At 40.3% G+C, this 11,033-nt stretch overlaps 1 protein-coding gene across 2 annotated transcripts in view; it reads left to right on the forward strand.

Moving 5' to 3' along the window:
• SMYD4 (SET and MYND domain containing 4) overlaps positions 1-11,033 on the forward strand; it is a 48,757-nt gene that overhangs the window by 1,612 nt on the left and 36,112 nt on the right. The gene's annotated exons all lie outside the window — the stretch shown is intronic.

Raw genomic sequence — 11,033 nt, forward strand, 5'->3', positions numbered from 1 at the left:
TGGGCATTTACTAGCTACACATAGAAATTTATAGGTGCTCAAATTGAGAAAGGACTTTAGAAGTCATATAGTCTAACCCCAGTATTTTTAAAACTCTCTTGACTGACTAACGTCCTCAGTAAGAAATACTATTTTAGGGGCGCCTGGGTGGCTCAGTGGGTTAAGCCTCTGCCTTTGGCTCGGGTCATGGTCTCAGGGTCCTGGGATCAAGCCCCAAGTCGAGCTCTCTGCTCGGTGGGGAGCCTGCTTCTCTCTCTCTCTCTCTCTCTGCCTACTTGTGATCTCTGTCAAATAAATAAATAAAATCTTAAAAAGAAATAACTATTTTATATCACAGCCTAGTATGTACATACATAAATAGAAAATTGAAACAAGAGTTTCCCACAACAGTGAATTTTTATCAGACACCTGTTTGTGCCAGCTGTGCTAGATGCTTAGAGAACAAAAATACATAGTGAGGGGCGCCTGGCTGACTTAGTCGGTAGTGCATGTGACTCTTGTTCTCAGGGGAGTGAGTTCACGCCCCACACTGGGCAGTAGAGCTTACTTAAAAAAAAAAAAAAAAAGAAAAGAAAAGAAAAAATATACATTAGTAAATAAAAAATAGGCACAGATACTTACTCTTGAGGAGCTTAGTTCTGGCAAAGGAGGGACAGACAGTAAACATAAATAAGCGAAGTATATAGTATGTTAAAAGTGCTATGTATAATAGAAAACAAAATTAAAATAGAACAGGGTAAGGGAAATAGGCAGTGCCAGGGGTGAGATTGGAGGTTGTAGTATTAAATAGTGTGATCACTTACGGTTTTGCTGAAAAGATGGAAGTTGAGGGGCTCCTGAGTGGCTCAGTGGGTTAAAGCCTCTGCCTTCAGCTCAGGTCATGATCCCAGGGTCCTGGGATCGAGCCCCGCATTGGGCTCTCTGCTCAGCTGGGAGCCTGCTCCCTGCCCTCTGCCTGCCTCTCTGCCTACTTGTGATCTCTGTCAAATAAATAAATAAAATCTTCAAAAAAATTTTCAAAAAAAAAAAAAAATATTTTATTTACTTGAGAGAGAGAGTGAGTGAGAAAGAGCATGAGAGGGGAGACAGTCAGAGGGAGAAGCAGACTCCCTGCCAAGCACAGAGCCTGTTGAGGGGCTTGATCCCAAGACTCCAGGATCATGACCTGAGCCAAAGGCAGTCAGTCGCCCAACCAACTGAACCATCCAGGTGCCCCTAGGCTCTTTCCTTTCCTCTCTGTTTTCTCAACTGATACAGTCTCATTCATACCCATGACTGTCAGTTACGTCCTATATGCTGATTACCTTGAAAATTCTATGTCTAGCTCTCACCTCTCTTCTGAGACTCAAATCTCTAAATCCAACGGACTACTTAAAGTCTCAAAGATACTTAAAATTCAGGGGCTCCTGGGTGGCTCAGTCTGTTAAGTGTCTGCCTTTGGCTTAGGTTGTGATCCCAGGGTCCTGAGATTGAGCTCCATGTTAGGCTCCCTCCTCAGAGGGAAGCCTGCTTCTCCCTCTCTCTCTCTGCTTGCCACTCCCCCTGCTTGTGCATGCACACACTCTCTCTCTGTATATATCTATCTCTCTATCAAATAAAAAATATAATGTTTTTAAAAATCCTTAAAATTCAACATACCCAAAATCAAACTCATAGTCCTTTCCAGTGGTACCTATCTTAGTAAATTGCACTGCCTTGTTTCAGTTCCTAAAGCTAGAAACCTGTGAACCATTCTGTAATTTTTTTTAAAGATTTTATTTGTTTATTTGACAGACAGAGATTACAAGTAGGCAGAGAGGCAGGCGCGGCGGGGGGTGGAGGGGAAGGAGACTCCCCTCTGAGCAGAGAACCCGATGTGGGGCTCGATCCCAGGACCCTGGGATCATGACCCGAGCCAAAGGCAGAGGCTTTAACCCACTGAGCCACCCAGGCGCCCCAACCATTCTGTATTTTAAAATAACTCATCGGGGGTGGCCTGGCTGGCTTAGTCAGTGGAGCATGCAACTCTTGATCATGGGATCATGAGTTTGAGCCCCATTGGGTGTAGAGATTCCTAAAAAAATAAATAAATGTTTTAAAAAATAGAGGAGGCCCAAATTCAAGGCCCAAACAGTAGGTTTATCTCCTGGGACATTTACTGAGTTCTTAGGAAGTGCAAGAGGCCGACCAAAAAGGTAGAATAAAATTTCTGCTGTCTCAACAATGGTGAGTAAGATCCCACTAGTAGAAAGGGGCTTGGAACAAATGTTCTCCCCCTTAACACATTTGCCAGATTTTGAACATCTGTAGTATGGAAGGTTAAAAATCTAAGCTCAAAATGTCCTAAGACCAAAGATTTTAGGCTTGAGGAGACAGAGACCTTCCAGGCTTTCAACGAAAAGCTTAGGAGGAGGTACCTGGGTGGCTCAGTCATTAAGCATCTGCCTTTGGCTCAGGTCATGATCCCAGGGTCCTTGGATTGAGCCCTGAATCTGGCTCCCTGTTCGGCGGGAGGCCTGCTTCTCCCTCTCCCACTCCCCCTGCTTGTATTCTCTCTCTCTCTGTCAGGTAAATAAATAAAATCTTTAAAAAAAAAAAAAAAAAAAACTTAGAAGGACCAAACCAAGGAACAGCGAGAAACTAGGGGTTACTGGCTCAGTCAGTAGAGTGTGCAACTTGTGATTTTGGGGTTGTGAGTTTGAGCCCCATGTTGGATGTAGAGATTACTTTAAAAAAAAAATCTTAAGAAAAAAAGAAACAAAAGGTAGCCCCACCCTGATCCAATTCAATTTTCAATTAGATTGAAGGTTAGCTGGCCCCTAATCCTATCTGCCTAACATAGGAGAGGGGGTACTTTGACAGTGGAAAATGTCATCTAGCTTTATTGGGTCTTCTGTGCACAGTCAGGAATACAGTAAAAGATTACTAGACATGTGGGGCACCTGGCTGACTCAGTCGGGAGAGTTTGTGACTCTTAACCTCAGGGTCATGAGTTTAAGCCCTATGTTGGGAGTAGAGATTACATTTAAAAAAATTTTAAATAAAAAATAAAAGTAAAAAGTAATAAAGTACCTTTCAAAAATGAATACAAAATAAAGGTATTTTCAAACCCCCCCGCCAAAAAAAAAAAATTCTGAGAGATCATCTTCTGCAGGTTAGAGCCTCAAGAAATACTGAAGAAGTTCCTAGTTAAAGAAAAATCATCCCAGGGCGCCTGGGTGTCTCAGTTGGTTGAGTGACTGCCTTCAGCTCAGGTCAAGATCCTGGAGTCCCAGGACGGAGTCCAGTGTCAGGCTCCCTGCTTAGCAGGGCGTCTGCTTCTCCTGTTGACCGTCCCCACTCTTGTGCTCTCTCTCATTCTCTCTCAAATAAATAAATAAAATCTTTAAAAAAAAAAAAATCCCAGATAGAAGCATGCAGTTGCAGAAAGGAATGAAAGGTACCAGAAAAGATAAATATGTGACTAAATATTTTTAAAATCATTATTTAAAACAATGATAGTAATGATGTTTTTATGGGACTTAGAACATTTAGAAGTGAGGCATGGTAATAGACAAATGGGCAGATGGGCAAATGGAGGTAAATTGTTTTAAGGTTCTTCTGTATAGTTTGGGAAATGGCAAAAGTACTAACTGAAGATGATAAATGAATCGGATTCATTTTGTAATCCCTAAGAGAGCCGCGAAACATTTTTAAAATTTTGCAATAAAATCAAGGTGATTCTCCCCCTTTTTCTACATGGTAGGTGTATAATCCAATGGTCTGCATCCAAATCCCTGGAATTTACAAATATGTTAAGTTAGGTCGTGGAGAGAAATTAAGTTTGCAAATGGGATTAAGATTGCCAATGAGCCAAGTTTAAGATAGGCAGAGTAGCCTGGATTATTCCGGTGAGCCCAGTGTAATCACAAGAATCCTACAAAGTGGTGAAGGGAAGCAGAAGGGTCAGAGGGAGATAGAACTAGTGAAAAGAATTGTCAGACGCAGCACTGGGGGTTTTGAAGGTAGAGAAAGGGAGATACCAGCCAGAGAATGTAGGCAGCCTCTAGAAACTGGAAAAGGTTAAGAAAGCAGATTCTCCCCTGGAGCCTCCAGAAAGCAACACATCTTTATCAACACCTGGATTTTAGCCCATTGAGCTCCATGACAGAACTGTAAGATAACACATTTTTGTTTGTTTTAAGCCACTAATTTGGTGGGAATTTGACCAAAAAAACCAATGTGCCCCCTTGACCTCCCTGATCCAAGTTACTACCGGTAGCCAGACCATGACTATCTGGTTTCCCAGATGCATACTTACCTCCCTCCTGACTATTTCCTATACCCCAACAGGAATCATTTTTCAAAACAGAGATCAGATTCTATTGCTCTCACTTAAAATCTTTCAGGAGTCGTCTTTGTTCTTACCAGAAAGCCTAATTTCTCAACTTAATATAGCTAGCAAGACATTACAGTCGGCCACTGCCTATCTACCTGCTTCCTCTTTTTTTTTTCTTTTCTTTTTCTTTTCTTTTTTTTTTTTTTTAAGATTTTATTTATTTATTTGACAGAGAGAGAGGGGAAGCAGGCTCCCTGCTGAGCAGAGAGCCCGATGCGGGGCCTGATCCCAGGACCCTGAGATCATGACCTGGGCTGAAGGCAGAGCCTTAACCCACTGAGCCACCCAGGCGCCCTTTTTTTTTTTTTTCTTTTAAAGATTTTATTTATTTGAGAGAGAGAGAGCATGCGAGAGCACAGGAGGGAAGTGAGAGGGAGAAGCCGAGAGACTCCCTCCCTGCCAAGCAGGGAGGCTGATGTGGAGCTCAATCCCAGGACCCCAGGATTGTGACCTGAGTCGAAAGCTGATGCTTAACCAACTGAGCCACCCATGTGTCCCTGCCTGGCCTCCTCTTCACCCCACTCCTATTCTCAGCATATGGGCCTTCTTTAACTTCTTGACATGCACTCTGCTGCTTCTTGCCACATGGCCTTGACTCCCTGTATTTCTGCTGCCTGAAATGCTTTTCCTGGCTTCTCTCTTCTCCTCTACACCCAAATTAAGTTCTGCTCATCCTTCAGGGTCACCCAGATCTTTCCTCAGGAAAGCCTTCTCTTGTGTCCCAGCTGGCTCACCTTCACTTTTTATACATTTACAACACTACCTAACTTTCCTTTTTATATTTGTGTAGTCATTTGCTTATTGTCTGTCTTCACTACTGAACTATAAACTCCATGAGGGTACATCTTGTCTGTGTCTATTTCTCTGTAGACAAGAGCAGTGCTCTGTCAAAAAAACGAAACAAAAACCCAGGTATTTAATAAATACTGATCGGATGACAGTTTGGAAATATGTACAAAGCTCTTTACCAACTGGCACGCAATAATACTCAAGATGACATATAAATGAGAGCTTTTAACGCATACCTTTAAAGTTCAGTGTTGGGGCGCCTGCGTGGCTCAGTGGGTTAAGCCGCTGCCTTCGGCTCAGGTCATGATCTCAGAGTCCTGGGATCGAGTCCCGCATCGGGCTCTCTGCTCAGCGGGGAGCCTGCTTCCCCCTCTCTCTCTGTCTGCCTCTCTGCCTGCTTGTGATTTCTGTCTGTCAAGCAAATAAATAAAATCTTTAAAAAAAAAAAATAAAAAAAAAAATAAAGTTCAGTGTTAACATCTTTATCTCTGTGCCAGCAACTATCAATAGTGTCTCGCACATAGCAGGCACTCAGATTTTGGTTGGAAGAAATAATGAGCGCAGCATTGAACCTGGGTAGTTTGGGTACAAACTGGGTACAATTAGGGTAATAGTTGGGTTTGGGGTTTGTTTATTTTTTTGTCCGCTTGTTAGTCTTCTTTTTCACAAATGTTCACAAGTTAGAAATACATTCATCATATTTGAAATATTTAATGAAGTTTAACGGGAAAGTTTCTCTTTTACCCTTCTCATTCAGTTCCACAGAAATAACCACCGTTTATTGGAGTTTTTTAGTTCTTTTTATGTATTCTGCTATAATTCTAAATAAATATATGCATATCTGTTTCTTTATTCTGTTGGATAATATTATGTGCTTTGTTCTAGGATGTTTTTCTCCAATGTCACACCTTGATCTTTTGGGCAACCCCGTGATATTACGTGTATAGTTATGCCATAATGTAGTTAATTCTTTCCCTGTTGAGGGGCAATTATATATATATTTTTATTATATATATTATATATATTTTATATTATATATATATTTTAAACATTTTATTTATTAAATAAAGATATTTATTTATTTATTTGACAGACATCACATGTAGGCAGAGAGGCAGAGAGAGAGGGAAGCAGGCTCCCCGCTGAGCAGAGAACCCGATGTGGGGCTCGATCCCAGGACCCTGAGATCATGACCTGAGCCCAAGGCAGAGGCTTAACCCACTGAGCCACCCAGGCGCCCCGAGGGGCAATTATGTTATTTCCACTTGTATTTTTACTGTTACAAACAATGTGACAGCGAACAACCTTTTTTTTTTTTTTTAAAGATTTTATTTATTTATATGTCAGAGAGACTGTGTGCACACAAGCAAGGAAAGAGGCAATCAGAGGGAGAAGCAGGCTCCCTGGCATTCTAGGAGCCTGATGCAGGACCTGACCCCAGGACCCTGGGATCATGACCTGAGCCAAAGGCAGATACTTAACCCACTGAGCCACAAGGGCATCCGGACAACTTTTTTTTTATATGTTTTTGTATATGTATTTAAGAATTTAAGATAGATTCTTGGAAGAGGTATGGTTGCAATCACTCGTTATGAGTATTTTAAAAATTTAATAAATACTGACAAATTGTCTTCCAAAAAGACTTCACCAGTTTACCGTGAACAACGTATGAAAATCACTTCCGTATAATCCTTGAAGAGACTAGAAAGCAAGTCTTTGATTTTAATTTTGCCAAACTTCAGGATAAAAATATCTAGTACTTGTTTTGTTTCGTTTTGTTTTGTTTTGCATTTTTCTGATTACTAGTGAAGGAATGCATCATTTCTGACATCACAGCGCATCTACATTCCTTCTACAAACTGTTCATTTGTGTCCTTTGCCCGTTTTTCTACTGGGTTGCCTGTCTTTTATGAATTCATAGGAGATCTTTAAAATTCTGGCCATATAATTCTTTGCTATATATGTGAGTAATTTTTCTCCTAGTCTGCTATTTCTCTTTGTTTTACTTGCAGTGTTTTTGCATTGTATATAAATTGTGTGTGCTTTCATTTTTATATAGGTTTATCTGTCATTTCTTATGGCTTTTGAGTTAGGTCTCTTGCTTAGGATGGTCTACTCCAAGATTATAAAAATATTCTTAATTATTTTCTAACATCTTTTTTGTAGTTTTGTATTTTAGTTTTCAGTATCAAGTCCGTCTGGAATTTAAAGATTTTATTTATTTGTCAGAGAGAATGAGCACAAGCAGGGGGAGCGGCAGGCAGAGGGAGAAACAGGTTCTCCGCTGAGCAGAGAGCCCGACGCAGGGCTCGATCCCAGGACCTTGGGAATATGACCCGAGCCGAAGGCAGAGGCTTAACCCACTGAGCCACGCAGGCACCCTAGACTCTATTTCTGAGCCAAAACTAAAGGGTTTTTACTGTGACTTTATAGTATCATATTAGAATTCTGTCAGTTTCAAGGGACAGAAACCTAGCTCAGTTAGGAAATGTGCGCACTATGAAACTAGGATATCCAAAGGCAGATTTTAATCCGTGGCCTTGGATGGCATCAGACTTTATCTCTTCATCTCTCAGACAAACTCTACACCTGATGGGCATAGTAAACATTGGTAGGCTTGAGCACAACCTGAACCACAAGGAAAGAGGACATCTTTCCTGAGAGTTTGGGCAGAAAAGGTCTGGATTGGACTCCAATCAACCTGATTTTGACTGCCAGTGAATCCTTTCAACCAAAGGTTTGGGGCCTTTCTGGTTGACCAGGCCTATTAGCACATGCTCAGCCCCTTTGCCACATTAGGGTAGTCCCTACTTCAGCCACAAGAAATGGTTTTCTCCCTGAGATCTTATTATCAGAAGTAGAAGGAAGGAGCACTCAAAAGCATGGAAGTCTGGTATAGACGTGGCTTCTCTTTGGCCAAGTTCCCACACACGTGTATACTCATTCTTTTTCAAGAGTATCTTGGGTATTTTCTGTACATTTCCCCTTTGTAACTTTTGTTGGCTTGTCAAGATCTGTAAAAAATACTGGGTTTTGGGGGCATCTGGGTGTCTCAGTTAAGCATCTGCCTTGGGCTCAGGTCATGATCCCAGGGTTCTGGGATCAAGCCCCACATCAGGCTTCCTGCTTGGTGGAGAACCTGCTTCTGCCTCTTCCACTGCCTACTGCTCTGCCTACTTGTGCTCTCTATCTCTCTGTCAAGTAAATATGTTCTTTAAAAAAACAATACTGGGTTTTTGTTGGGGATTATGTTGGATTTATAGATACAGTTAGGAGACTTGACATCTTTACAATGTTAAATTTCCTCATCCAAGTAAAGGGTATGTCTTGCCATTTGTTTAGGGCGTCTTTTATAGCCTTAAGTTTTATTGTTTTCTTTGTATGAGTCTTATACATTCCCTCTTAGATTTATTCTTACTTATTGTAAGTTTTTGTTATTATTGTGAATAAGACTTTTTCTCCCCCAGTTACATTCTCTAACTGATAATTGGTGGTATAAATAAAAGCTAGGAATTTTTTCTCATCTTACAACTGGCCAACTAACTGTATTTTCACATATTTTATTGTTTTTATGCCAATTCACTTGGAATTTTTAGGTAAATAGCTGTATCTACAAAGAATAATCCTCTTTTCTAATATTTTTATCCCTTATTTTATCTTTTAATTATCATAGCATTAGTTAGACCTCCAGTACAATATTGAATAGTAACAGCAAGTTAGGACATTTGCCATAGGTTTATAGTTACATACCCATTTTCAGTTTAAGGGTAGTTGCCTATATTGTATCATAAATAGGCATTGAATTTTATCAAATACTATTTTTAAATATATTTTGGATGAAACGGTCATTTTCCTTTTCTCCTTTGATTTGTTACTATAGGACTTACATTTGTATATGTACTGAAGTTGAACTGTTTTGGAGATAAACTCTATTATCCATCTTTCTTTTAACGTGGCTTGATTCAGTTTTCTGATACTTTTAATTTTATATCTATGTTCATTAATTATATTAGCTTACATATTCTTGTGTGTGTGTGCATGTATGTGCATGTGCCCATGCTTCGTCAACTCTTGGTATCTGGGTTATGGTGGCTTTCTAGCATGAATTGAAGAGCTTCCCATTGTTTTCTATGCTCTGAAATAGTTCATATAATGTAGGGATCATTTGATTCTTAAAGACTAGTGGAAATGTCCTGTAAAAATGTGTAGACTAGGTACCTTATTAAATGGAAATATTTTTAGGATGCCTGAGTGGCTCAGTTACTTAAGCCACTGAGCTTTCGGCTTAGGTCATGATCCTAGGGTCCTGGGATCAAGTCCAGCATCATGCTTCCTGCTCAGTGGGGAGCCCATTTCTCCCTCTGCCTGCCACACCCCCTGCTTGTGCTCACTCTCCTTCTTGCTCTAAAAAATAAATCTTTAAAAAATAATAATAATTAATTAATGGAAACATTTTCCTTTATTTTTTAAAAGATTTTATTTGTTTATTTGGCGTACACACAGCGAGAGAAGGAACACAAGCACGGGGAGTGGGAAAGCAGGCTTCCCGCCCAGCAGGGAGCCCAATGTGAGGCTCCATCTCAGGACCCTGGGATCATGACCTGAGCCAAAGGCAGATGCTTAATGACTCAGCCACCCAGGCACCCCATATTTTCCATTTTTAGTTGAAATTTTTATCGGAATAATACACATATAGTGCAAGAAGTCAAATAGTAATTCACAGCTTATAAAGAAAAACAGCAACACTTTGTCTCATTCTTCCCCATTCCCATTTCCCAGAGGATGCTGCTTTAATTGTTTTCTTGGGTATTTAATTTCACATTTCTAAACAGTATGCTAATACTGCTGGTTTTTGGACTTTTAGCTATAGATGTCAAATTTTGCTCTCTTAACTCCAAATCACATGTATATACTTTGTTTTTGCCTCATCATCGTAACTATATTATAGCTTTTAATGTAATATAATCAATAGAATATAATGTTGGTTAAACAAATGTCTGTGTAAATACTACTCATATGAACCACGAAGTAGACTTCGAATTACATTTCTCTTCTTGTACAATTCTTGTTTTCCGGGGCGCCTGGGTGGCTCAGTGGGTTAAGCCACGCCTTAGGCTTAGGTCATGATCTCGCGGTCCTGGGATCGAGCCCCGCATCGGGCTCTCTGCTCAGCAGGGAGCCTACTTCCTCCTCTCTCTCTGCCTACCTCTCTGCCTGCTTGTGATCTCTCTCTGTCAAATAAAGGAAAACTTATAAAAAAAAAATTCTTGTTTTCCCTGTAGTTAATAATTACCTCCATTTTAATTTTTTCTGTGTATCTGTCACTGCTTCATCCCCAGACTGCTTTACTTAGAACAAGGTAGCTCTGAAGACGTTTGTAAAACTATTCAATCATAATCTGAAGTGACCAAAACATTTAAACTTACACTCTATATGCATGCCCATCAAATAAAAGTATGAATTAGGCCTTTAAAGTTTAAACCGAGGCATATACTTTTCTTTCTTGCTGGTTTAGTCTTTGAGGAATGTTTTCCCAAGACAGGTGACTTTTATCAGTATCGTCCTTTTGAGGACAATTACCCTCCCTTTACAATTAATAATATCTCACTGTCTGGGAAATCCTAAACAGACTCATCCACACTGTTTGTTTTGATTTTATACTGATTCAGCTGGCATACCTTGTTGTACCAGAAAGCAAGGAAGCACTAAAAGATTAATGGATTTGTCTATAAAGAGAACATAAGAGACAACCTGAAGAGGTTCCCACTGGCCAAAGTTAGAACAAATGGAGCATCAAAATGTATTATAAAAATAGTTTCCTTTTTGGGGGCACCTGGGTAGCTCAGTGGGTTAAGCCTCTGCCTTCGGCTCAGGTCACGATCCCAGG

Source organism: Lontra canadensis, unplaced genomic scaffold, assembly GCF_010015895.1.
Source record: "Lontra canadensis isolate GAN:19392208 unplaced genomic scaffold, GSC_riverotter_1.0 scaffold180, whole genome shotgun sequence".
In the NCBI taxonomy this organism is placed as follows: Eukaryota; Metazoa; Chordata; class Mammalia; order Carnivora; family Mustelidae; genus Lontra; species Lontra canadensis.